This window comes from Dipodomys merriami, unplaced genomic scaffold (assembly GCF_024711535.1).
Source record: "Dipodomys merriami isolate MVZ:Mamm:240054 unplaced genomic scaffold, mDipMer1.0.p SCAF_599, whole genome shotgun sequence".
Taxonomy (NCBI): Eukaryota; Metazoa; Chordata; class Mammalia; order Rodentia; family Heteromyidae; genus Dipodomys; species Dipodomys merriami.
The window spans coordinates 180,246-207,111 of NW_027206178.1; the positions used below are offsets into that span (position 1 = coordinate 180,246).

Here is a 26,866-nt window from a genome sequence, read left to right on the forward strand (position 1 = left end):
CACACTGTACAGAGGAGTTACAATTACATGGGCAAGATAATGAGTACATTTCTTATCAAGCATTGCAGCCTCCTCCTTTGTTTACCCTTCACATCCCTTCCCAGTCTCCCTCTGCCCCCTACCCAATCCTCCCTCCCACCAAAATTATAAAGTTCGTTTTCAACATGAAAACTTGTACTTCTCATTGTTGCAACGGGTCCACCTGTATCCTTAAATGACTTGTTTTTATAAGGATGTGAGCAAAGAGAATTGAGAATGTGTAACCATCTTGGCTGGGCTTATGGGAGAAAATACAAGATTCATGAAATGGAAAATCCTGGGAAATTTAGAGTTAGGAAGAGTGAAGCTGGCCAATCAAGGTGGCTTCCTACTGAATTTTGTAGTATTTATTTTTCCCAGTGGTTGGCAAGGGAGGGCATCATCGTCAGGGGCACTAGAGACTTTGATTCCACTCATTTATGAATGGGACATTATACAGGAATGAGATGTTTTAGTCTTTAAAATATGAAGTCATGGCCCTCTGTGGCTGCATTATATTTGAAAACACAATCTGTGTAATTACAGAATAATAAATTATTAACTGAGAGGACTTTTTTACGGCTCTTGGTGATTTATCCTGCTATTTTTGCAATTGTTTTTTTTCTTTTTTAAAAAAATTTTTTATTGTAAAGATACTATACAGAGGGTTACAGTTACATGAGTGAGGTAATGAGTACACTTCCTCTTGAACATTGTTACCCCCTCCATTGTTTTCCCCCTACCATCCCCTCCCTCCCTCCCTTCCCCGAGGTTCTTTTTTTTTTTATTGTGATTAAGTGATTACTTAATTTCCAGTAATTCACAGTATTGTGGAATAATGATGCTCATTTAAAGTCACAACTTCATTCTAACTTTCCTGGAGCAAATTGTCTATCACAGTCTGTAATATATAATGGTGCTCACATGTTATATACCATGTATGTGATCAGCAGCATGGGGATATTTGGTAGTGGTTCAACCAGATGAGTGGGAGTTCTTTGTTTCTTAAGTCCTGTTAGTTTTGTCATATCACCTAACATTTTGGATTTATCATCCACTTATCAGGGAGACCATGTATTGTTTGTCTCTTCATTCTTGGCTTACCTCGCTCAACATGATTCCTTCTAGCTCCATCCATTTCCCTGCAAATGCCATTATTTTGTCATTTCTAATGGCTGCATAATATTCCATTGTGTATAGATACCACAATTTTTGGATCCATTCATCTGTGGTGGGGCATCTAGGTTGTTTCCATATCCTAGCTATTGCGAACAATGCTGCAATAAACATGGAGGTGCACGTGTCCTTGTATATTGGTTCCTGTTGTTCAGGGTAGATGCCTAGAAGTGGTATGACTGGGTCATAAGGGAGGTCAATCTTTAGCTTTCTAAGGACCCTCCAGACTGCTTTCCAAAGTGGTTGTATGAGTGTACATTCCCACCAGCAGTGTAATAGCGTTCCTCGTTCTCCACATCCCCTCCAGCATTTGTCGTTGGCTGATTTGTGGATGTGGGACATTCTGACTGGGGTAAGGTGGTATCTCAGGGTTGTCTTTATTTGCATTTCCTTCACCACCAGGGATGATGAACATTTCCTCATGTGTTTTTTTGCCATTTTTATTTCTTCATTTGAGAAGTCCCTCTTTAGTTCCCTTGCCCATTTAGTAATTGGTTTGTTTGGTTTGGGAGGGATTAGTTTCTTGAGTTCCCTGTATATACAGGATGTTAACCCCTTGTCTGATATATTGCTGGTAAATATTTTTTCCCAATTAGTTGGTTGTCTTTCTAGCTTGGTTGCAATAGCTTTATCTGTGCAGAAGCTTTTTATTTTAAGGTAGTCCCATTTGTCGAGTCTCTCTCCAACTTGTTGTGACCCTGGGACTCTGTTCAGGAAGTTCCTTCCTGTGCCTATTAGTTCAAGTGTCTCTCCTACTCTGTCCTGCAGTAGTTTCAGAGATTCAGGTTTAATGTTAAGGTCTTTAATCCATTTTGAGTTGATGTTGGTGCATGGTGATAGGCTGGGGTCCACTTTTAGTTTTCTGCATGTGGCTGCCCAGTTTTCCCAGCACCAGCGGTTGAAGAGGCTGTGTTTCTTCCATTGTATGTCTTTGGCTCCTTTGTCGAATATCAGCTGGCTGTAGGCCTGTGGATTTATTTCTGGATCTTCTATTCTGTTCCATTGGTCTTCGGGTCTGTTTTTGTGCCAGTACCATGCTGTCTTTGTTATTATAGCTCTGTAGTAGAGTTTGAAGTTCGGCATGGATAGCCCTCCCATATTGTCTTTATCCCTTAGACTTGTTTTGGCTATTCTAGGTCTTTTGTTGTTCCATATGAATTTTTGGACTGTTTTCTGTATTTCAGTGATGTACGTCATTGGGATTTTAATAGGAATTGCGTTGAATTTGTATATTAGTTTTGGAAGTATTACCATCTTTACTATATTAAGTCGGCCTATCCAGGAACATGGGAGGTCTTTCCATTTCCTAGTGTCTTCTGCAATTTCTTTCTTTAACTTTTTATAGTTCTCATTAAATAGTTCTTTTACATCTTTGGTTAGGTTAATTCCTAAATATTTTATTTTTTGGGCGCTTATTGTGAATGGGGTTGCTCCCTTTATTTCCATCTCTTCCTGTACATTATCAGTGTATAAGAAGGCAACGCCCCCAGTAAGAAAGCAGGTGTAGCTATCCTGATATCTGACAAAATAAACTTTTCATTAAAATCAGTACAGAAAGACAAGGACGGACACTACATATTAATAAAGGGAACAATCCAAGAGGAGATATAACCATCATCAACTTATATGCCCCAAATATTGGTGCACCCAGATATGTCAAACAAATGCTCTCAAACTTACAGAATAAAATAGATCCCAATACGATAATACTAGGAGACTTTAAGACACCACTCTCACCAAAGGACAGGTCTACCAACCAGAGGATTGGCAAAGAAGCTACCGAATTAAGAGAGGCCATACTTCAAGCGGAATTAACTGACATCTACCGAGTATTTCACCCTAAAACAACACAGTACACATTCTTCTCAGCAGCTCACGGAACTTTCTCCAAAATAGACCATATCATAGTTCATGCAAGGAACTTAAGCAAATACAAAGTGATTGACATAATACCCTGTATCCTATCTGACCACAGTGGAATCAAGCTAGCTCTCAATAACAAAGCATACCGCAGAAATTTCTCTAATACATGGAAATTGAACAGCACACTCCTTAACAATGCCTGGATAACAGAAGAGATCAGAGAAGAAATAAAGCATTTCCTACAACTCAATGAAAATGAAAACACCTCACAAAGAAACTTGTGGGACACAGCAAAAGCAGTCCTGAGGGGCAAATTTATTGCCCTCAGTGCCCACATCAACAGAATGGAGACAGACCAAGTAAATAATCTCATGTTGCAATTAAAACAGCTAGAAAAACAAGAAAAAATGGGACCTAAAGCTAGTAGACGAAGCCAGATAACGAAATTAAAAGCAGAGATTAACAATTAGAAAATCAGAAAACCATAACCAAAATAAACCAAACAAAAAGCTGGTTCTTTGAAAAAATAAACAAAATTGATGGCCCATTGGCTAGATTAATTAAAAAAAGAAGAGAGGAAACCCATATTAATAGGATTAGGGATGCCACGGATCACAACACGTACCCAAGATATCCAAACAATTCTAACAGACTACTTTCAAAAGCTATACTCTCTAAAGGAAGAAAATCGGGCAGAAATGGATGCATTTTTAGAGAAATACAAGTTGCCCAAACTGAGCAAAGAAGAAGTTAACCAATTAAATAAGCCAATATCCTATAATGAGATACAGGAAGCTATCAAAAGTCTTCCAACAAAAAAAAAGCCCAGGACCAGATGGATTCACAGCAGAATTCTATAAGACCTTTAAACAAGAACTAATACCCATACTCCTCAAGCTCTTCAGAGAAACAGAGAAGGAGGGAGCTATCCCAAACTCATTCTATGAAGCCAATATCACACTCATCCCCAAACCAGGCAAAGACCCAACCAAAAAGGAGAATTACAGGCCAATCTCCTTGATGAACACAGATGCAAAGATCCTTAACAAGATTCTAGCTAACAGAATCCAGAAACACATAAAAAAAATAATTCACTATGACCAGGTAGGCTTCATCCCAGAGACACAGGGATGGTTTAACATACGTAAGTCAATAAATGTAATCCAACATATCAACAGAGCCAAGGTCAAGAATCACATGATTATCGCCACAGATGCAGAAAAGGCCTTTGACAAAATTCAACATTCATTCATGCTAAAAGCTCTAGAGAAAATAGGAATAGAAGGAACATTTCTAAAAACAATAAAAGCCATTTATGACAGACCAATAGCCAATATTATACTTAATGGGGAAAAGCTACAACCAATTCTCCTAAAATCAGGAACAAGGCAAGGATGCCCACTGTCTCCACTCCTCTTCAATATAGTCCTAGAACCTTTAGCCAGGGCAATAAGGCAAGAAAAAGACATTAAAGGGATCCGCATAGGGAAAGAAGAAGTTAAGCTATCCCTTTTTGCAGACGACATGATACTATACCTCCACGATCCCAAAAACTCCATCCCCAAACTCTTAGAAATCATAAATCACTTCGGCAAAATAGCAGGATACAAAATAAACCCACAAAAATCAGTTGCCTTCCTATACACTGATAATGTACAGGAAGAGAGGGAAATAAAGGGAGCAACCCCATTCACAATAACCTCCCGAAAAATAAAATATTTAGGAATTAACCTAACCAAAGATGTAAAAGAACTATTTAATTAGAACTATAAAAAGTTAAAGAAAGAAATTGCAGAAGACACTAGGAAATGGAAAGACCATCCATGCTCTTGGATAGGCTGACTTAATATAGTAAAGATGGTAATACTTCCAAAACTAATATACAAATTCAACGCAATTCCTATTAAAATCCCAATGACGTACATCACTGAAATACAGAAAACAGTCCAAAAATTCATATGGAACAACAAAAGACCTAGAATAGCCAAAACAAGTCTAAGGGATAAAGACAATATGGGAGGGCTATCCATGCCGAACTTCAAACTCTACTACAGAGCTATAATAACAAAGACAGCATGGTACTGGCACAAAAACAGACCTGAAGACCAATGGAACAGAATAGAAGATCCAGAAATAAATCCACAGGCCTACAGCCAGCTGATATTCGACAAAGGAGCCAAAGACATACAATGGAAGAAACACAGCCTCTTCAACCTCTGGTGCTGGGAAAACTGGGCAGCCACATGCAGAAAACTAAAAGTGGACCCCAGCCTATCACCATGCACCAACATCAACTCAAAATGGATTAAAGACCTTAACATTAAACCTGAATCTCTGAAACTACTGCAGGACAGAGTAGGAGAGACACTTGAACTAATAGGCACAGGAAGGAACTTCCTGAACAGAGTCCCAGGGTCACAAGTTGGAGAGAGACTCGACAAATGGGACTACCTTAAAATAAAAAAGCTTCTGCACAGATAAAGCTATTGCAACCAAGCTAGAAAGACAACCAACTAATTGGGAAAAAATATTTACCAGCAATATATCAGACAAGGGATTAACATCCTGTATATACAGGGAACTCAAGAAACTAATCCCTCCCAAACCAAACAAACCAATTACTAAATGGGCAAGGGAACTAAAGAGGGACTTCTCAAATGAAGAAATAAAAATGGCAAAGAAACACATGAGGAAATGTTCATCATCCCTGGTGGTGAAGGAAATGCAAATAAAGACAACCCTGAGATACCACCTTACCCCAGTCAGAATGTCCCACATCCACAAATCAGCCAACGACAAATGCTGGAGGGGATGTGGAGAACGAGGAACGCTATTACACTGCTGGTGGGAATGTACACTCATACAACCACTTTGGAAAGCAGTCTGGAGGGTCCTTAGAAAGCTAAAGATTGACCTCCCTTATGACCCAGTCATACCACTTCTAGGCATCTACCCTGAACAACAGGAACCAATATACAAGGACACGTGCACCTCCATGTTTATTGCAGCATTGTTCGCAATAGCTAGGATATGGAAACAACCTAGATGCCCCACCACAGATGAATGGATCCAAAAATTGTGGTATCTATACACAATGGAATATTATGCAGCCATTAGAAATGACAAAATAATGGCATTTGCAGGGAAATGGATGGAGCTAGAAGGAATCATGTTGAGCGAGGTAAGCCAAGAATGAAGAGACAAACAGTACATGGTCGCCCTGATAAGTGGATGATAAATCCAAAATGTTAGGTGATATGACAAAACTAACAGGACTTAAGAAACAAAGAACTCCCACTCATCTGGTTGAACCACTACCAAATATCCCCATGCTGCTGATCACATACATGGTATATAACATGTGAGCACCATTATATATTACAGACTGTGATAGACAATTTGCTCCAGGAAAGCTAGAATGAACTTGTGACTTTAAACGAGCATCATTATTCCACAATACTGTGAATTACCGGAAATTAAGTAATCACTTAATCACAATAAAAAAAAAAAGAACCTTGGGGAAGGGAGGGAGGGAGGGGATGGTAAGGGAAAACAATGGAGGGGGTAACAATGTTCAAGAGGAAGTGTACTCATTACCTCACTCATGTAACTGTAACCCTCTGTATAGTATCTTTACAATAAAAAAATTTAAAAAAAAAGATAAATAAGAGGATAGCATTAATATATTGTTGAGGCTGTGCTCTTTTCAATACAAAATTTAATAAGTGTCAAGTCTGCTGCAAATGTAAATTTTATTTGCCAATTCTTTTTGCAAATTGATTAAAATATAAAGAACCAAATTCCAATATCCCTTCACTTCCAAAAAAATCTCATAGATCTCTAGGTTTCTCAGTTGTTTCTAAATATTTTAATGTAATGCACTATTGGAACTAATTTCATTCCTCATTTAAATTTAAATTTAAAATCATTAAAGTCTTTTAAAAGCCTCTCACTCCAGCACAGGTATGGATAAAGAACTGATGTGGTCAGAAGCAGAATTATTCAGAAGACTGTAAATGGATGCTTACCTAGTTTCCTCTCTGCTGGATCATAGAATACAAACTGTCCTAATTGAAAAAAGTTAGCCTTCCCAGGTTTTCTGCATATAAATGCTCCATCAACATTTTGTTATTAGAGGATTATTCAAGATTAGCTATATGTTGATTGATAATGACTGAGCATGAGAGAAATTTGAGGGAAAACTATCTACACTTCAGTAAGGTACTGACTTGTGTTTCACAAAGTGTTATGAAAGCTCTCCATGAGAAATCTAGCAGCTGCATTTCTAAAAAGTCCTTGTGTGCTTACACTTTCTGATACTGTCTCAATTCAAGTACTTCTCCTTGGAGTTCCATACTATTCAGTGATGCTCTATTAGCTCCTTGTTTTGCAGACCGGTCTTGGTGATGAAATTTGTGCTTTTCAAAATTGCTCTCCCAATTCCATCCACAAAATGTGGACAAAAATTATCTGAAAAAATTGTATCTGTTGATAGTGCATATACTTTTATTTTTCATTACAAACATAGAATGTAGTAAAAATTTTCATAGCAATTACTCTGCACTAGGTTGTGGGCAGATTCTAATGTAAATAATATACTGTGTTCACGTAGAGAATTTGAGTATCCAAAGTTTAATATGCCTGTGGTACTAAAACCAATACCTTACTGATATTGAGTGACAAATACAACTTCCTATAAGTACAGAAGTTTTCATTGTATCTTTTTAATATATATTTTTATTGTAAAAATACTGTATGGAGGGGATACAGTTCCATAAGTAAGGTAATGAGTACATTTCATTTTTTTTCTCTATTGTCGTTCATGAGGCTTGAACTCTGGGCCTGAACGCTGTCCTCAGCTCTTCAGCTCAAGGCTAGCACTCTACCACTTGAGCTACATTGCCACTTCCTGTCTTTGGGTGGTTTATTGGAGATAAGAATTTCTCAGGGGCTGGGAAGGTGGCTCAGTGGTAGAGTGCTTGCCTTGCATGCATGAGGCTCTGGGTTCAAGTCCTCAGCACCACATAAGCAAAAAGAAAAAAGCCGGAATTTCTTGGATTTCCTTCCCGGTCTGGCTTTAAATCGAGATCCTCAGATCTCAGCCTCCTGAGTAGCTAGGATTAGAGGCCTGAGCCACCTGCGCCCAGCATGAGTATATTTTTTATTGAGCACCCTCTCCTTTGTTTTGCCCCTACCATCCCTTCTCTTTCCACCTCCCCAACTCATCCCTCCACCCCCTCTTTGATAGAGTGTCTTGTACATCTCATTGTTACAATGGGTCAACCTGTATCCTTTCCTCATATCTTAAATGAAGAAATACTGGCTTGATTTATGCTGATTCTACTTATGTAGACACATGTAAAATCACTCACCAAGTCCAAGAGCACATCATTTTTTGTCAGTTGGTATAGTTGTGTTCTACACAATTATTGACAGTTTACAAATTATTCTCAAACTTTAATCCATTAAAAATACTTTCTTCTTTTCTTATTTTCTTGGCCAGGAAATCAGCCAGACCTCAGTCAGCATTTCTCTCATAGGACTTTTCACATGGGTTGGTTAAATGTTGATCTGAGGTCCAGTCTTCTGAGGACTCTCTCATCTGCTTAGGAATTGATGCTGTCTGTTGGAAAAGAGCTCAAGGAAGGATGCCATTTAGCACCTTATAACTTTATTTTTTATTGTGAGAATACTGTACAGAGGAGTTACAATTACATGGGCAACATAACGAGTACATTTCTTATCAAGCATTGTTGGCTACTCTTTCTTTCCTCTTCCCATCTCTTCCCATCTTCCCCCTACACCCGGTCATCCCCCCACCCACCAAAGGTGTAAAGTTCATTTTTTGACAAAACAACATTGAAATTCCACCTCACCCCAGTTAGAATAGTTATAATAAAGAACTCTAATAACAACAGATGCTGGAGGGGATGTGGACAGAAGTGAACCTTTCTACATTGTGGGTGGGAGTGTAAACTTGTTCAACCACTTTTGAAAGCAGTATGGAGGTTCCTCAAAAGACTCCACATAGAGCTCCCCTATGACCCAGAAATCCCACTTTTGAGCATTTACCCACATGATCACAAACAAGACCATACTAAAATTACCAGCACAACTATGTTTATTGCAGCATTATTTACCATAGCTAAGATATGGAACCAACCCAGATACCCCTCAGTAGATGAATGGATCAAGAAAATGTATATATACACAATGGAATTCTATGCCTCCATCAGAAAGAATGACATTGCCCCATTTGTTAGGAAATGTTAAGACTTGGAAAAAATTATATTAAGTGAAGTAAGCCAGGCCCAAAGAAACATAAGTCTTATGGTTTCCCTTATTTGCAATAACTAGTATATGTCTGAGTCAAGCAGAAAAGTTTATGTTAGGGGAATGAAGCCCAAGATAAGTATTCAAATGTTTTTTTTGCCTTTCATGAAATTGTTTTTAACATATTTATAAGATGATTTCTATGTTGCTTTGTATGTTCCTCCCCCACGGAATAACCCCTGCTTGCACTGTATTGATGTAGGTATAATTTGTGGAGGGGAAGGGAAAAAACAAATCGTTTAACTAGGGATATAGGTGGACCCATTGCAACAATGAGATATATAACTTTATTCTTTACAAGGGTATTTTCCTGCTACTTTGGTTGTTGAGAGTGTCTATAAGAGCAAGCATTCTGTAGGGAGCTGGGAGAAACCATATGTTCTTTACTTACTGAGATTCCTAAGTGACTTGTACTGCATTTTGCAAGTCGAATCTGTCAAAACCTACCAGTTTTAAGAGATAAGAGGAGTGGTAAAAGAACTCATGGAGACAAATACATTTTCAACATATTTTGTTCCAAGCATTCCATCTAAGGCATAGTCAACAACTAGTGAAACTTGTGTTGGCTGTACATATGTGTCTTTCTCCATGTGTGCATGTATACATGTGTATATGTATGTGTGAATTTGTGTGTATAGTAACATATATGTGTACATATATAAGGGCATATACATACATATATAAATAAATATACATATGCAAATATATGTACATATATATAAATCAGTGTTCAGTGATTTAATCAATAGTTCCCAGCACATTGTCATTCTCACAAAGTGTACATGATAAACTGCTCTGAGGAGCTGTGCTCTATGATGGGTATCCTTCGTTCTCACTTGCCCCATTACCTTGTTTTTCATCCCTGTGAACAACTTTGGTCTGCTTACCATAGGAAAGTTTTGTTTTCATTACATGTAGTTACTTACTGATAATCAAAGAAAAAGGTTATTTGTAAAAGAAAAAGAACTTTTAGATCACAAGTCAAAATATCTTATCTATCCCAATGATTCCTATGAGATAAAATTTATAACAGAAGAAAAGTGAAAAGGAATTCCTAGATCTGTTGTTTTGCCATTTAGAATGGCAAAGAATAATATCACGTCACTCTTAGAATTCTTAAAAACTGCAAGGGAAACTGTTGGTCCCTATCATGTTCCCACAAAACAAGTGGATCCTGAAGGATAATAGACCAGCTGAAATTCTAAGTAGCAGACATGGAGCCTGAAAGAGAAAGACCATGAATGAAAAAGGGTGAAAGAGAGAAGTACAATAATATTGAAAGTACATAACAGATAAACAAGAGCTGTATGAGAATATTCATACTGCTATCTTTAGACTCTTCATGTACATTTGAAGGTATCTGATGTATGATAACCCATCAACATAACATATAGAATGATTTTGATAAAAAATAAAAATGATGAGTCCCTGCCTGGTTTTAGGATGACGATTATGATGGCTACATAGAATGTGTTCAGTAGTGAACTTTCTCTTTCAATTTCATTGAAGAGTTGGAGGAGTATTGGTGTGAGCTCTGCTTTGATGGCCTTGTAGAATTCCGCTGCAAAACCATCTGGTCCTGGACTTTTCTTAGATGAAAAGTCTCTTATTGCTGTTTCTATTTCAATGCTTGATATGGGCCTGGAAAGACTTTGAAAAAATTATATTAAGTGAAGTAAGCCAAGCCCAAAGAAACATAGGTCCCATGGTTTCCCTCATTTGCAATAGTTAATATATGTATGAGTCAAGCAGAAAAGGTCAGATAAGGTGATGTTAGGAAAATGAACCCTAAGATACGTATTTAAATGCTTTTTTTCTTTCATTCATTTGTTTCTAATGCATTTATATGATTATTTTCTTGTTGCTTTGTATGTCTCTCCCCCACAGTATAGCCCCTGCTTTCACTGTATTTTATGTTGTTATAATATGTGGAAGGGAAGGGGAAAAACAAGTCGTTTAAATAAGGATAAAGGTGGACCCATTGCAACAATGAGAAGTACAAGTTGTCATGTCGAAAACGAACTTTACAACTTTGGTGGGGGGTGGGGGGAGGATTGGGTGGGGGGGAGGCTTGGAATGGATGGGAAGGGGAAATAAAGGAGGAGGCTACAATGCTTGATAAGAAATATACTCATTATCTTGCCCATGTAATTGTAATCCCTCTGTACAGTTTTTTCACAACAAAAAAATAAAAATGACTCAGAAGAAATTATAAGTGCAAATACAATTTTCCCAGAAGAAATCTCTCAGAGATATTTCATGACTTTGAAAAGGATAAAGTGGCTGAAGTTAGCATAAATTTAGAAGTATGACAATTCACAAAAATATAAAAAGATATTCATATATTTCATTATATAACCCAAAGCAGAAAGCAAATATTGTTTAGATGATTTTTTAAAGCACAGTCTTTCTGGAGCTGGGAAGGTGGCTCAATGGGAGAGTGCTTGCCTTGCATGCATGGGGCCCTGGGTTTGATTCCTCAGCACTACAGAAGTAGAAAAAGACGAAGGCTCAAATGGTACCGCTAGCCTTGAGCTGAGGGACAGCACCCAGGACCCAGAGTTCAAGCCCCCTGACCAACAAAATAAAAATCAACAAAACAATGCTGGGTGCCGGTGGCTCAGGACTGTAACCCTAGCTATGCAGGAGGCTGAGTTCTGAGGATCACGGTTGAAAGCCAGCCCAGGCAGGAAAGTCCATGAGACTCTTATCTCTAATAAACCACTAGAAAACCAGAAGTGGTGCTGTGGCTCAAGCGATAGCGTGCCAGCCTTGAGCTGAAGAGTGCAGGGACAGCGCTCTGGCCCAGAGTTCAAGCCTCACGACTGCCAAAAACAAAAACACAAAAACAGTCTCTCACTTTTGTGGTCTCAACTCTGTAATACCGCCGCTTCAGACGAGGGCTAAGATTTTGGGTGTGGACCTTTATCATCCCTCCTAATTCAGACTGTAATTGATAATTTTTTAAATAAATAATTTGTTCTTAATTTTCTTCTTTGTAAACTCACATGCACCTATAAAAAGTGCTTTGGCCATCCCAGTAAGCTTCTCAAAGTACCTCCTGAATACGACTTATAAAAAGTTGTATTATATTACAAAAAGGAAAACAATGCAACAAATAAAGAAAACGGACAATTACATATTAATGATTAATCAAATAAAAAAACAAACAATTACCAGTGTACTACATATTACATTTTACTATTTTCTCATATTCCTGTACATTTAAAACTGGCTAAGATTATGATGTTCAAAAAGAGGATTTTGTTTTGGTTTTTATTTTGGGTCCGGTTGTGGCCCTGGACTCTGAGCCTGGGCGCTGCCCCTCAGCTCTTCAGCTCAAGGCTAGCACTCTACCACTTGAGCCACATCATCACTTCCAGCTTGTTTTTTGTTTATGGGTGTTGAGGAATCGAACCCAGGGCCTCAAGCATGCAAGGCAAGCGCTTTACCACTGAGCCACCTTCCCAGCCCCTTAAAAAGAGTTTTATAGGCTATGAGTAGTCTTTAAAATTACCCACTAAGATTACTTTTTATGGTCATCTCATCATTTGTATATGGCTTATATCATCATTTGTTCCTCACTAACATGTAAAGTAAGGAAGCCCTAAAAATTAAACAGAAACTATATAGTTAACAAAGTCTTAACTCTTCACTCTGCTTCTTTACGCAAAGACTTTGCAACTTCTTATTGGTAATGTTTCTATAAACTCTGAAATGTACATAATTAGTACCATATGTCTGCTACCATAAACCTTAAATACTTTATAGAAAAGTTTATCACCTGCCAAACAGTCCTAATTTTGGCATATATATGCAAATTCCCAAAATTAAATACATTTAAAGTTTAAAACTTTTAACAACCTTAACACTTGCTGCAGTGTTCATTATGACAGGTGCCTTGTATAGAATAATTGAATTCCTCCTCCTACACATCTCTTGAACAACAAATATCTGGAATTATTTTGTTTTTGACATGCCAATCTTGACTTTATTCTTAAATGTGTGCTTATGTAAGAAATACATGGTTCTAACAGTTTGTTGTATTGCTAAAAAAAAAAAAAAAAAGAAATACATGGTTCTAAAATTTCACAAGAATTCTTTTGAAATTACTTTTTTTTGAATTGTCTAGTTTAACAAAATCAATTACACTTTATATATAAAAAATGTTCTAACTTGGAAAAAATTATATTAAGTGAAGTAAGCCAGGCCCAAAGAAACATAGGTCCCATGGTTTCCCTTATTTGTAATATCTAGTATATGTATGAGTCAAGTGAAAAGGTCAGATAATGTGATGTCAGGGAAATGAACCCTTAGATGTGTATTTTAAGGTTTTTTTCTTTCATGCATGTGTTTCTAACGCACTTATAAGATTATCTCTTTGTTGCTTTGTATGTCCCTCCCCCACAGTATAACCCCTGCTTTCACTATATTTGATGTCAGTATAACTTGAGGAGGAGATGGGGAAAAAACCAGTTGTTTAAGGATACAGGTGGACCTGTTGCAACAATGAGAAGTACAAGTTGTCATGTCCAAAACGAGCTTTACAACGTCGGTGCGGGGGGAGGGGGGGAAAGGGGGGGGAAGGAGAAGGATTGGGATTGGGGGGGAGGGGGGAGGCTGGGAATGTATGTGAAGGGTAAACACAGGAGGAGGCTGCAATGCTTGGTAAGAAATGTACGCATTATCCTGCCCATGCAATTGTAACTCCTCTGTACAGTATGTTCACAAATAAAATAAAATAAAATTTTAAAAAATGTTCTGTGCTCAATTAGGCAGCAAATACACTAAAATTGGAACAATACAGAGAAGATTAGCATGGCTCCTGAGCAAGGTTGACATGCAAATTAGTGAAATGTTCCATATTTTTGCAACAATAGATGCTGGAGAGTATCTGGCCACAGGGAACTCTACTGCATTCTTGGTGGGTGTGTAAACTTGTTCAACCACTTTGGAAAGCAGTATGGAGGCTCTTCAAAAGACTCCATATGAAGCTTTCCTATGATCCAGCAATCCCACTTATGGGCATTTACCCAAATGATCACAAACAAGACCATACTAAAACTACCAGCACAGCTATGTTTACTGCAGCATTATTTACAATAGCTGATATAGAGCCAACCCTGATGCCCCTCAGTAGATGAATGGATCAAGAAAATGTGGGTGCATATACACAACGGAATGCTATGCCTCCATCAGAAAGAATGGTATCACCCAATTTGTTAGGAATTGGAAAGTCTTGGGAAAAAATTTATTAAGTGAAGTAAGCCAAGTCCAAAGAAACATAGGTCCCATGGTTTCTCTTATTTTCAATAACTAATATATGTCTGGGATAAGCAGAATAAGTCAAAAGCTATGTGCATATGAGCAGATAAGATGATATTAAGGGAAATGAACCCTAAGACAGGGACACAAGTATGTTTTTTCTTTCTTGTTATTGTTTCTAACGTACTTATGATGTGCGATGTGATTTTTTTTCTTTCTGTATATGTTCCTCCCCCATGCTATAACCCCTGTTTTCATTGTATTTGAAGTTGGTACACCTACATCCTGTGTATATGTTTCTCTAATTTGGTGAGGGGAAGGGAAATACAAAATGGTTAAATAGGGATACAGGTTAACCCATTGTAACAATGAGATGCACAGGACACTCTGTTGAAAAATGAACTTTACAATTTAGTCAGGGGGAGGGGGAGGGGAGCGTATTTGTGGAGGTGGGAGGGAAGGGATGGTGGGAAGAGGGAACAATGCTTGTTAAGAAATGTACTCATTATTTGCTCCCATAAATGTGACACCTCTGTACAGTTTTTTTATAATAAAAATCGTATGAAAATATTCTTATGTCTTGGTAGTGTAAAAATATCAGGAACAGAATAATGAAGGAATGTTGTAGACTGAGGTGAAGTCCATATAAAAATGTGCAAAACTGATGAGCGGTATATTGTGTTTTACATCATTTAAGTTACATTGAAAAAATAGGGAAGACCTAGAAGAATGAATTCTCTTTTTGATATGCTATCATAGTTCCTTAGCAGGATGAACTCTTTCCTCATTGTTGTAGACGCATCATCAGATGAGAGGAACTGATTTTTTTTGTTGGCTTCCTTACATTTATTTGTCAGTTTATGAACTACTAGTTTATGTCTGAGACAAAAAGAAAAGGTCAGATAAGTTGATGCTAGATGAAATGAACCCCAAGATAAGTAGTCAAACTTTTTTTTTCTTTCTTGCAATTGTATCTAACATATTTATAAGATGATTTCTTTGTTGCTTTGTATGTCCCTCCCCCACGGTATAATCCCTGCTTTCATTGTATTTGATGTTTTTATAATTTGTGGAGGGGAAGGGCAAAAACAAACCGTTTAAATACTGATATAGGTGGACCTATTACAACAATGAGTTGGACAAATCCTTATGTTGAAAAACGAACTTTCCAACTTTGGCAGGGTGGGGGAGGTAGAAGGATGGGAAGGGGAAACAAAGGTGGTAGCAGCAATGCTTGATAAGAAATGTACTAATTGCCTTGCCAATGTAATTTTAACTCCTCTGTACAGTATTTTCACAATAAATTTTTTTTTAAAAGAAACTAAAGGAAATTAGACACACAGGCTTTGGAAAGTGTAAGGTCTGCTCCTAGATGGCAAGCAGACTCCACCCTCCTCGCAGCAAAATTTCTACCCAGTACTTGCGTTATCTAGGCAACTGGCACAAAGGGAAGAGGTCACATCTGCATCTGCTGAGGTCACATCTGAATTTGATGTGGCCACAACTTTCTCCGCCCATAACTTAGATGAGGTCTAGCTCAGACCCAGATGACCTTTCTCTACTCTTTTATAGCTCTTTCTCATCTCTTTCCTTCTCTTCTCTTTCCCAGGTCTCTTCTCTTTCCTCGCTCTCTCTTTCCCACCTTTCCCAGATGCTCTCTTTTCTAGCTCTTTTCTCTCTCTTTCTCAGCTCTTCAAGGTCTCTATCCCAGGACCAAGATGGCCTGGTGTCAGCCGGAATGATGAATAAACCTACTCCTTACCTGAATACCACGTACATGCTGCTGTTCTTCCTTAGCTAACTCTTTTTAAAATCCTAACAGAAAATGACCATTTAGGATGAATGATATTGGATTTTACAATCAGAAAAATGTTTAAAAAATTATATAGATATAAAATACTCCAAAAGATTTATTCTATGAATCTATCCCTTGGAACAAATGATACGAAGTTGATTAATGTATTTTAGGATAATACATATATTCACATACCTATTTATGTTCACATAAATTTCACTTAAACAACAATTAAATGACTATATTTCTACCATCTACTTGGAGTATACTTAAATCTCTAAAAATGACTATGCTGCTGCTATAAACAGCAATTCCCCAATTGTCCTCCACAGAGGGCATCCACAGCATACTTTGTGATAGGGCCAAAGCCTGAGTCAAGAAACTTCCCAATGGTGCCCAGTGGGTAAACTGTTTTGATTTGGTTTAAAGAAAACTAAAAAAAAACATTATTAATACCTTGCTCTTTCGTGATGTGGAGACCACCTATGAGAAAGAGTTCCTACCTTGCTCTTCAACACAGTTGTAATGAAAAAGGAAGGGACAAGACTGTGAACTTACGATGCACAGACTTGAGTGCCATGCACTGGGAGTCAAGGCGGACCATTAGTCGAGAAACAAGGAGTTGCAAGTCTAACCCACAAGACACGGCAACATCAGGCAGGCCATAGGCAGTGACGGTGAATTTGTAGCCCCATTCATTATTACTGCTGTCAGAATGAAAGAGCACCATCCTTAAACGTCACGTTCTAGAGAGAAACAAAAGTCATGTGGTCAACAAGATGGAAGGAGGCAACAACTCAGCAGTTAAGTATATTCTTTGTGACTCAAAAAAACCTTAAAAGCAGTCTCCATTTCTATAAGTTCAAAATTATTAAGGGAGAAATGTACACAGATGATACCAAAACACAAAACTCACAACTACATTTAGAAAGCAGAATTAGTAGAAAACTGCTGCTCAGCTTTCTAAAACTCAAGTGACTATCTGCTCAGCCAGTGATCACTGGCTCAGTTCTTTGTTCTCAACCAAGACCCTTGATAGGAGAGAGAAGTAAACAGTCTGAAGCAGGCTGCAGCCCAGATATTAAACAGATCTGTCAGCCGGGCTCCTAGCTTTCACCATGGTTTAAGTCTTTCTATTGGATCCACTGGCCCTTCTGAACTCAGAGATTAACAGCTCCTTAATTTATTCTGGACAACACTGGTATTAGCAAATTTCCTATGAAGAGCCAGATAGTTAAATTTTTAATCTCTACTGCAACTGTTCCTTTCTACAAGTAGAGTATCAAAGCAACCGTTAGAAATATAGGTGTGGTTACATTCTAGAAATGTGCCAGAATTAAGGTTTGTACTTAGAGCTTTGAGTCTTTTTCAGCTATTTTGCTCATGGCTGTCATTCTACCATTCAAGCCATGTCTCCACTCTGGCTTTTTGCTGGTTGATATAGGGCTCTCTTAGATTTGTCTACCTAGGCTAGCTTTAAATCTTATTCCTCAAATATCAACCTGCTGAGTAGCTAGGATTTTGAACAATATGAACATGAGCCACCAGAGCCTAGCTAGTCCTTCTCTTTCTACACACCATACCATTATTGCTCTAAAGTTGGAAAAAGGACAAGAATTGCTACAGAAGTACTTATTTACCTTGTTTGGGAAATATGACTTACCTTAGGCCACTTATAAGTACCAACTTTGTGTCAGTGTGTCTTCCCACCTTTAGAGTCTGTAAATTCCAGATAATCATACCTGTGAAGGCATAATCTCTATTATATTCTTCCTCTTGTTTTTGATCCACTATTGCTTGGAAGAAAAAACATGTGAGTCTTAGCACTTTTTGGTTTCACACCTCTCATTAAATTCCACTTCAAAATAGGTTGCCCTTGGGCTAACAAAGACAGATACTTCATGGCAGTTATTTTCATAGTTATCGGCAGATTTCTTGGTCCATATATGTAATACCACAGGCTGTTCCTGCTGCCAGGTCTCAACATCCAGCTAGGCAGACAAATGTGTAAGAGAAAATTCCAGATATTACTACACAACCAACTGTCAAAATAGACTATCAGTGCTGTAGATCACAGGCTTTGACTGCCCTGATGAAATTTTACACATGCTAATCTGATTTTCTTGTCTACGCAGAGATCAATAGACATCTATCACTCAGCAGAAGTGCATTAGGATATACTTTAGGGACTCATGCTTTTATCTTTTAGCAGTGACACAGCTATTTTTTAAAATAAATACTAGTATGAATTCCACTGGAGAAAAACACTGAATTAAAAGTTTAAAGAGCTCACATTTTTACTTAGGACCTTGGCATGTCTAAGACCACTCTTTTTTTCCTCTAAAAAATAAAGTTTTCTTTTTAGCTCAAGATTCCAATCCTAGTTACCCAGGAGACTGAGATCTGAAGATTGCAGTTTGAAGTCAGCTTTGTCAGGAAAGTCTTATCTGTAATTAAAAGCCAGAAATAGGTCAAGTGGTAGAATGCTAGTCTTGAGAAAAAGGAGCTAAGGGATAGTGCCCAGGCCCAGAATTCAAGCCCCAATACTGGCAAAAAAAAAAAAAAAACGATTAAGATTGGATGCTGTGGCTCAAGTGGTAGAGCACTGGCTTTGAGCTGAAAAGCTCAGGAACAGTGCCCAGGCTCAGTTTAAGCCCCACAACCAACAAAAACATCAGGGTTAGAGGCATGGATTAGTTGGTTGGTAGTGCACTACCCAATGAGCCAAAGCAACAGGTACTAAGTTTGAGTTCCAGTCTTACACCAAAAAACAAAATGAGAAAATAAAAAAGATCTGCTAAATGTATATGCCCTTTCTATTACCATCAGGCAGCTATGAAACTCAAAAAGACTGTGAACAAATGTTATATAATAAAAATTAAGTATGGGAGATAATTCTTTTAAATACTAAACCTTCTTATTTGTCTTTCCATGTACATTTTCTCTTTTAGACTTCATTTTTTTTGTGTGTGTGCCTGTCATGGGGCTTGAACTCAGGGTCTTGGTGGTCTCCCTGAGCTTTTTCATTCAAGACTAGCACTCCACCACTTGAGCCACAGCTCAAGCCTACGCCTCCTCATTAGCCCCCCTCCCCCCCCCCAACTGATTATTTGGAAATAAGAATCTCGCAGGCTTTCCTGCCTGCACTGGCTTCAAATTGAGATCCTCAGATCTCAACTCCTGAGTATTAGTATTACAGGTATGAGCTACAAGCAACTGGCTAGACAAATCTTATAGTCTTTATTTACATAGATTTTACTTAACTTAATATAACCTAAAATGATTGGATAAATGATTGGATAAAATGATTGGATATACAGCTTTTTGGCCTCCTTTCTTGTGCTAATGACAAATCAAGATGATATTTACTATCCCTGTTGGCAAAAATACCAATAAAGCTTCTAGAGGCAACTTATTTGTATATATCTGTAGTCCAGTAGGTTTTATATGGTAGAGTCATATCTCTCTGAAGAGAGGAAGCAAAATAGGTTCAGGGCCAACTGAAGTTACCTTGCTCAGTCCTCCTTCAGGGTCATAGTAGAGCTTCTTCAACAGCTCTGTTAAGGTACTGAACTCTCTCAAGAGAGTACATTGTGAAATGTCCAAAGAACAGACGTCTAGGAGAAAGATGACCTAAAGGAAGATGAAGGAAGTACTCAGTATTCACTGCACATGCTGGTATTTCCACCAGCCCCCTCCTGGTTATTGAAAATAGCCACTTCTCCTTACCAGTTCATGAGCTGCCATGGAAAACACTGAATTACACAGTTTTTCTTTTTTTTTTGGGGGGGGGGTCTGGTCGTGGGGCCTGAACTCTGGGCCTGGGCTCTGTCCCTCAGCTCTTCAGCTCAAGGCTAGCACTCTACCACTTGAGACACAGCGCCACTTCTGGCTATTTTTTCTTTTTGCTTATGTGGTGCTGAGGAATCGAACCCATGGCCTCATGCATGCAAGGCAAGTGCTCTACCACTGAGCCACCTTCCCAGCCTTACACAGTTTTTCTACTATGTTTTTTCCACTATACTTTGACAAAAGGGATTCCAAAATCACTCTCATGCTTACCAGAAACTGTCACACATCTATCAAAACATAAAGTAGTTAATATTTTATATGGTAAAAACATCATTTACTACATTATTACCAAGGGCAAAGCTAGGGAGGGCTATAGAAGCTGTAGTCCTAGCTACTTGGGAGGACTGCAGTTTAAGGTCATCCTAGACAAGAAGTTTCAGAGAACTCATCTTGAGCAACCTCATTTCAACCAATAAAAATCTGAACATATGATTATATATTTGTAGTTCCAGATATTTGGGAAGTACAAATAGGAAAATTGCCATCCAAGCTGGCCCAGACATAAATGTAATACTCTATTTGAAAAATAAGTTAAGTAAAAAAAGGGGTGTGGCTGACTTATACATGCTTAGCAAACACAAAGCCCTGAATTCAAATACCAGTACTGTGAAGGAGTGAAAGAGAAAGGGAGAGGGGAAGGGAAAAGGAAAAGGGGAAAAGAAAAGGGAGGGGGGAAGGAAAAGGGAAAAATAAGAAAAAAATGACCAAATGAGTCAGCTCTTACCCTTCCCTTTCCTTTAGTTTACAATGTGTCCATGAATCAAGGGTTCTGATCTAAAGCCAAGGCCTAAGTGGCCTCATCCAGAACTCTAAGCATTTTGTCATAATTGCTGAGACCAAATTTGGCAGAAGTGAACAGTCAATTTCTCACCATCTGTTGGATTTCATACAATTTTCTGTCGATTTACAGGAAACAAGTATCAATATTTTCAGTGACTTATAAAAGTCATAGATTTTAAAGGCTCAATACTTTCTTTTCTGGGTGATGATTAACAGAGATGGAAGATTCCCCTGATATGGAATAATATCATTTAAGAGTGCTGTATGATTGCAAAGAGAATGACTAGGCAGTAGAATGACCAAATTTTAAATAAAAACACTAGTGCTAATGGCTCATAACTGTAATCCTAGCTACTCAGCAGGCTAAGATCTGAGGATCAAAGTTTGAAGGCAGCCCAGGCAGGAAAGTCCAAGAGACTCTATCTCTAGCTAACAAGCAAAAAGCCAGAAGTGGAACTGTGTCAAGTGTCAGAGTCCTCATCTTGAGCAAAAAAGCTAAGGGAAAGTGCCTAGGCCCTAAGTTCAAGTACTGGCACCTCCCTCCCCCCACAAAAAAAAAAGAAAAAAGGGCTAGGCACTGGTGGCTAATGCATGTAATCCTAGATACTCAGGAGACTGAGATATGAGGACTGGGGTTCTATGCCAACTTGACTCTCATCTCCAATTAACCAGCAAAAGAGCTGGAAGGGGTGCTGTGGCTCAAGTAGAGCACTAGCCTTAGGTAATAAAGCTCAGCAATCAGGCCCTAGGTTCAAGACCCAGAAATGGCACAAAAAAAGACAAAAATAAGCTGAACAAGGTGGTGACATAGGCTTGTAATTTCAGCACTTGAGAGGCTGAGGCAAGAGAGTCACGAGTTCAGGGCATTCATCAGCTACATAGTGAGATATGGTCTCAACAAAACAAAACCTTCCAAATAACAAAAACAAAAGCAGAAATAACTATAGATCTGAACTGAAATAAGCTATATACATCCTTGATGCATGAGTTATAATTATCTGTTTTCATGGATTGTGTATTGATACTCACATTTTTCTATAAGGTCCACAGTAAGATCTTTGGCTCCAGATCTTTGCTCTTCAGTTGCAGATAGCACCAGGAGAACAGGCTACCTTGCACAGATCAGAACAGAAAAAAGAGCACAGAGCCAACTTCCCCTGGTGCCTCACTGAGCATCATCAGCTCACACTACAAAGAAACAGATAAACAGGAAATGTCCAAATAAGGTGTTCCCAGAACTTGGGCAGGAAATATCTCTATAGAAGCAGCGGTCACTGGCAAAGCAAAAACAAAAAAAACTATGTGTATGGGGCAAAGTTATGAAAGAGCTTTCAATCCAGAATTGAACCAAGAAAAATGGTGTTAGGAAAACTTCCCTATTGCTCTGCAGTTTTGTGGAACCTATAAATATTCTTTTTGCTCCACAAGACATCTACTGCACCCCAAGACGCCCACCCTATTGTTCATCTCTTTCTTGTAATGAATCTTCTGTCTCTGAGCCCTTCTCCTGAGTCTTCAATCAAATCTCTCGCTAGCAGAGTTGAGGGAGAGTTGAAAAGAAGGTGTGAGTCTGATCAAGGTACATTGCATGAGTTTTATTTTGTTTTGTTTTTGTCAGTCATAGGGCCTGCACTCTGGGCCTGGGCGCTGTTCCTCAGCTCTTCAGCTCAAGGCTAGCTCTCTACTTCTTGTGCCACAATGCCACATCTGGCTTTTTCTGCTTATGTGGTGCTGAGGAATCAAATCAAGGGCCTCATGCATGCAACGGAAGCACTCTACCACTGAGCCACCTTCCCAGCCCCCACATTGTATGAGTATATGGACATGTCAAAATAAATCTACCATGTACCATAAATTGATAATAAAATATGGAAAAAATAAAGATAATCCATCATTGAAGGACAATAGGAAAATCACATTTTCAAGCAATTCATTTGAAAATGAAAATATAAATTCACACATCAAAAATTGTTATGCTATAGTCATGTGACCTCTTTACTAGGTTTAAACAACAATAACAACAACAAAAACAGCATTGCTAGTGATATCACTGATATTGTGTGACTGGATGCAGTGATCTCACTAAATGTTAGCTCTTCATTTTTGGAAAAGTATGTCTAATTTCAGGCTAAAGAGCAGTGTCAAGGTATTTGAAGAACTAGGAGATACATACTGTTTTTAAATGGTAAATATATATCACTAAAAAGAACAGAAGCATTTATTTGTTCTTTTGGTGGCAGTTCTGGAGCATGAGCTAACGACCTGAGTGCTGTCCCTCAGCTTTTTTGCTTGAGGCTACTACTGCTCTATTACTTGAACCACATCTCTACTTCTGGCGTTTCTGGGAAGTGGGGGGAAAAGATGTGGTTAATTGGAGATAAAAAATTATTATATTCTGGGCTGGGAAGGTGGCTTAGTGGTAGAGTGCTTGCCTTGCATGCATGAGGCCCTGGGTTCGATTCCTCAGCACCACATAAGCAAAAAGAAAAAAGCCGGAAGTGGCACTGTGGCTCAAGTGGTAGAGCGCTAGTCTTCAGTTGAAGAGCTGAGGGACAGCACCCAGGCCCAGAGTTCAGGTCCCACGACCAGATCCAAAAAAAAATTATTATATTCTTTCCTGCCCAGACTGGCTTGGATCTCAGCTATCTGATTAGCTGTAATCTAGCACCTGGTGAAAACTTAAATTTTTAAAAAAATTTTTACTGTTGCCAAACCTGGGGCTTGAACTCAGGACCTGGGCACTATTCCACAGCTTCTTTTGCTCATGGCTAGCACTCTACCACTTGAGCCACACCACCATTTCTGGATTTTTCTATATATGTGGTAATGAGGAATCAAATCGCAGGCTTCCTGGATGCTAGGCAAGCACTCTAGCACAAAGCCACATTCCCAGCCCAACCTTTAATTTTTAAAAGCGTAATTTACAAAGGATTGAAATTGGACCACTGTGTGGAATCTCTCTATAAGGAGGATGTTTTTAGAAAACATAATATTTTAAGTTAGGAGAATTGACTAAATGACTACAGAATTTATAATTTGTAAATGAAAGAAGTAGCCAAGTAGCTTGTAATCTTCCTACCATTAAAAATGCTTAAAGATGTCTGTTGAAGATGAACCATACTAATGAGCCCAAACTTTATAAATGTCCATTCAATTTGTGTCTGAATATTTTGTGTGCCTGAAAAAAAAAAATTGTGCCTATATATTGGAAGGGAAGATGGGATTTTCTCACTTTTTTATTTTATTTTAAAAACCTACTTGAAAATAATTCATGATCTTTTTGTAACTCTTTGGACTTTCTCTGAAGGGGCATCTAACCTCCAGAGGGTCTGTCACATAAGAATTATGAAGTTGGAACTGGGAAGGTGGCTCAGTGGTAGAGTGCTTGCCTTGCATGCTTGAGGCCCTCAGTTCGATTCCTCAGCACCACATAAGCAGAAAAATCTGGAAGTAGGGTTGAGACTCAAGTGGTAGAGTGCTAGTCTACAGCTGAAGAGCTGAGGGACAGCACCCAGGCCCAGAGTTCAGGCCCTATGAACGACATACAAAAAAAAAAATAAAGAAGAAGAAGAAGAAGATTTATAAGTAGCCGGGCATCAGTGGCTCAGGCCTATAATCCTAGATACTGAGGAGGCTGAGATCTGAAGATCGCAATTCAAAGCCAGCCTGGGCAGAAAAGTCGTTAGACTCTTATCTCCAATAAATCACCAGAAAACCAGAAGTGTCACTGTGGCTCAAGTGGTAGTGCTCCCCAGGGACAGTGCCCAAGCCCAGAGTTCAAGCCCCATGACCAGAAGAAGAAGAAGAAGAAGAAGAAGAAGAAGAAGAAGAAGAAGAAGAAGAAGAAGAAGAAGAAGAAGAAGAAGAAGAAGAAGAAGAAGAAGAAGAAGAAGAAGAAGAAGAAGAAGAAGAAGAAGAAGAAGAAGAAGAAGAAGAAGAAGAAGAAGAAGAAGAAGAAGAAGAAGAAGAAGAAGAAGAGGAAGAAGAAGAAGAAGAAGAAGAAGAAGAAGAAGAAGAGAACTATGAAGTGCCAAATGCTGGTGGCTCACACCTATAACCCTACCTACTCAGGAGGCTGAGATCTGAGAATTGTGGTTCAAAGCCAGCCCAGGCAGGAAAGTCTGTGAGACTCTTATCTCCAATAAACCACCAGAAAACCAGAAGTGGCACTGTGGCTCACATGTTAGAGCGCTAGCCTTGAGTTGAAGAGCTGAGGGACAGCGCCCAAGCCCCGAGTTCAAGCCCCACAACCAACAAAACAAAACAAAACAAAAAACTATGAAAAATGATAATATTAGCACTGTCTGTAATTAATTCCTCTAAACTAGAATCAACCCATATGCCTCTCCAAGTTAAGCAGATAATTATGGTATGTCATAAAGAGTCTATTGTGGTACACCAGTGAACACAAATGACAACACATGAATGAAACTCAAAAACATTGTTAAACAAATCAAATATTTCACAGAAGATTGTATGCTATCAAGGTGAAAAAAAAAACAAGCAATAACCAACACATTGTACAGGGATGACTAGAAAGAAAAACAAGGAACCTGTGAACACACACTGAAGAATGATACTACAGAGAGTTGTTTTCACTTATTGTCCCTCCATATCTATTCTTTTGTATGTGAACCACATTTTGAAATGGTCCCTTCATGCTGTGGCTTTGCTTTTCCTTCAGTCCCATTCTACTGTCTCTATTGGATCACTCCCCAGTTACCACTTGGAGAGCAAAGCCCCTCCACTGAAACTCAGGCTCTGCAAACTCTGGCCCTCTTTAAGTTCTTTCCCTTTCTCTGCCAGAATTTCTTCCTGATACTCCTTCCTACTGTCCTGGTTACCTTCCTTGTAGATTTGCTCAAGATGCCCATGACTGATGTGAGGCAGTCCCCAATCATGACTTCCTGTTCGTTACTGGTTACAAGTCTTTAGCCACAATTTCTTTCTTTCTTTCTTTCTTTTTGGGTCTGGTTGTGGGGCTTGAACTCTGGGCCTGGGCGCTATCCCTCAGCTCTGTAGCTCAATTTAGCCACAATTTTTATCTTGAGAGCGCAACTAGGTCTTACCACCTTAAGGTCACTAAAACCATGAATACCTCGTGTTCAGAATCTACCCATTATCATCCCCTTTTTAGTAACCTGTTCCTTCCCATTTATCACAGGCCCACTGTAGGTGTACCTCCCTCCATTTGAAATGTCTCTAACTTCCTCTTTGCTTGTTTAAGCCTATTCAAAGTCCTTCCCTGAGCTCAGCAATTCTTTTCCAAAATGCTTTTCCCTAGTTGCCTTCCCTCTCCCTAGACCAGTGCTCATCCTTTGACAGCCTGAATTATGCACAAAACTATGTAATCACACATTTGTTTGGGTTCCTCTATCATTGTATCCTCTGTACCTAACTTGGGGCCTCACACACAGCAGGCATTGGTAAGCATTGTTGAACTAACAAACATGAGAAAAAAGCTCAGACTAGGTGTAATTTAGACCATTTTTATTTTTTTTTCTCCTAATGTAACTCTGTCTATCTCCCTCCCTATAACCATAAATGCTTGCTTTTACAAGAAGATAATTCAGTGGCTGCAATAATCTCTGGCCTAGAAAGTTTAATTGTATATGCAATTTCCTCTGTATCACAGATGAGAGAAAGGGAAGAAAGGTCAACTACTTGATGTCCCAGTGGTAAGGGATTATGGGAAACTCTCTTGGATAGTCAGTGAGATTTCAGAGTTGAATGGCCCAGTTGAAGAGCCAGGTTTCAGTGTTGTTCCAGCATGGTGAGCTCCTG

General features: G+C 38.7%; 1 long non-coding RNA gene and 1 other non-coding gene across 2 annotated transcripts in view; both read left to right on the top strand.

Moving 5' to 3' along the window:
• LOC138813403 (uncharacterized) overlaps positions 1–26,866 on the top strand; it is a 91,197-nt gene that overhangs the window by 48,126 nt on the left and 16,205 nt on the right. The window lies entirely within an intron of this gene.
• LOC138813408 (U6 spliceosomal RNA) lies at positions 14,154–14,260 on the top strand. Its single transcript, XR_011367805.1, has one exon. It is a non-coding gene; the product is annotated as a U6 spliceosomal RNA (small nuclear RNA).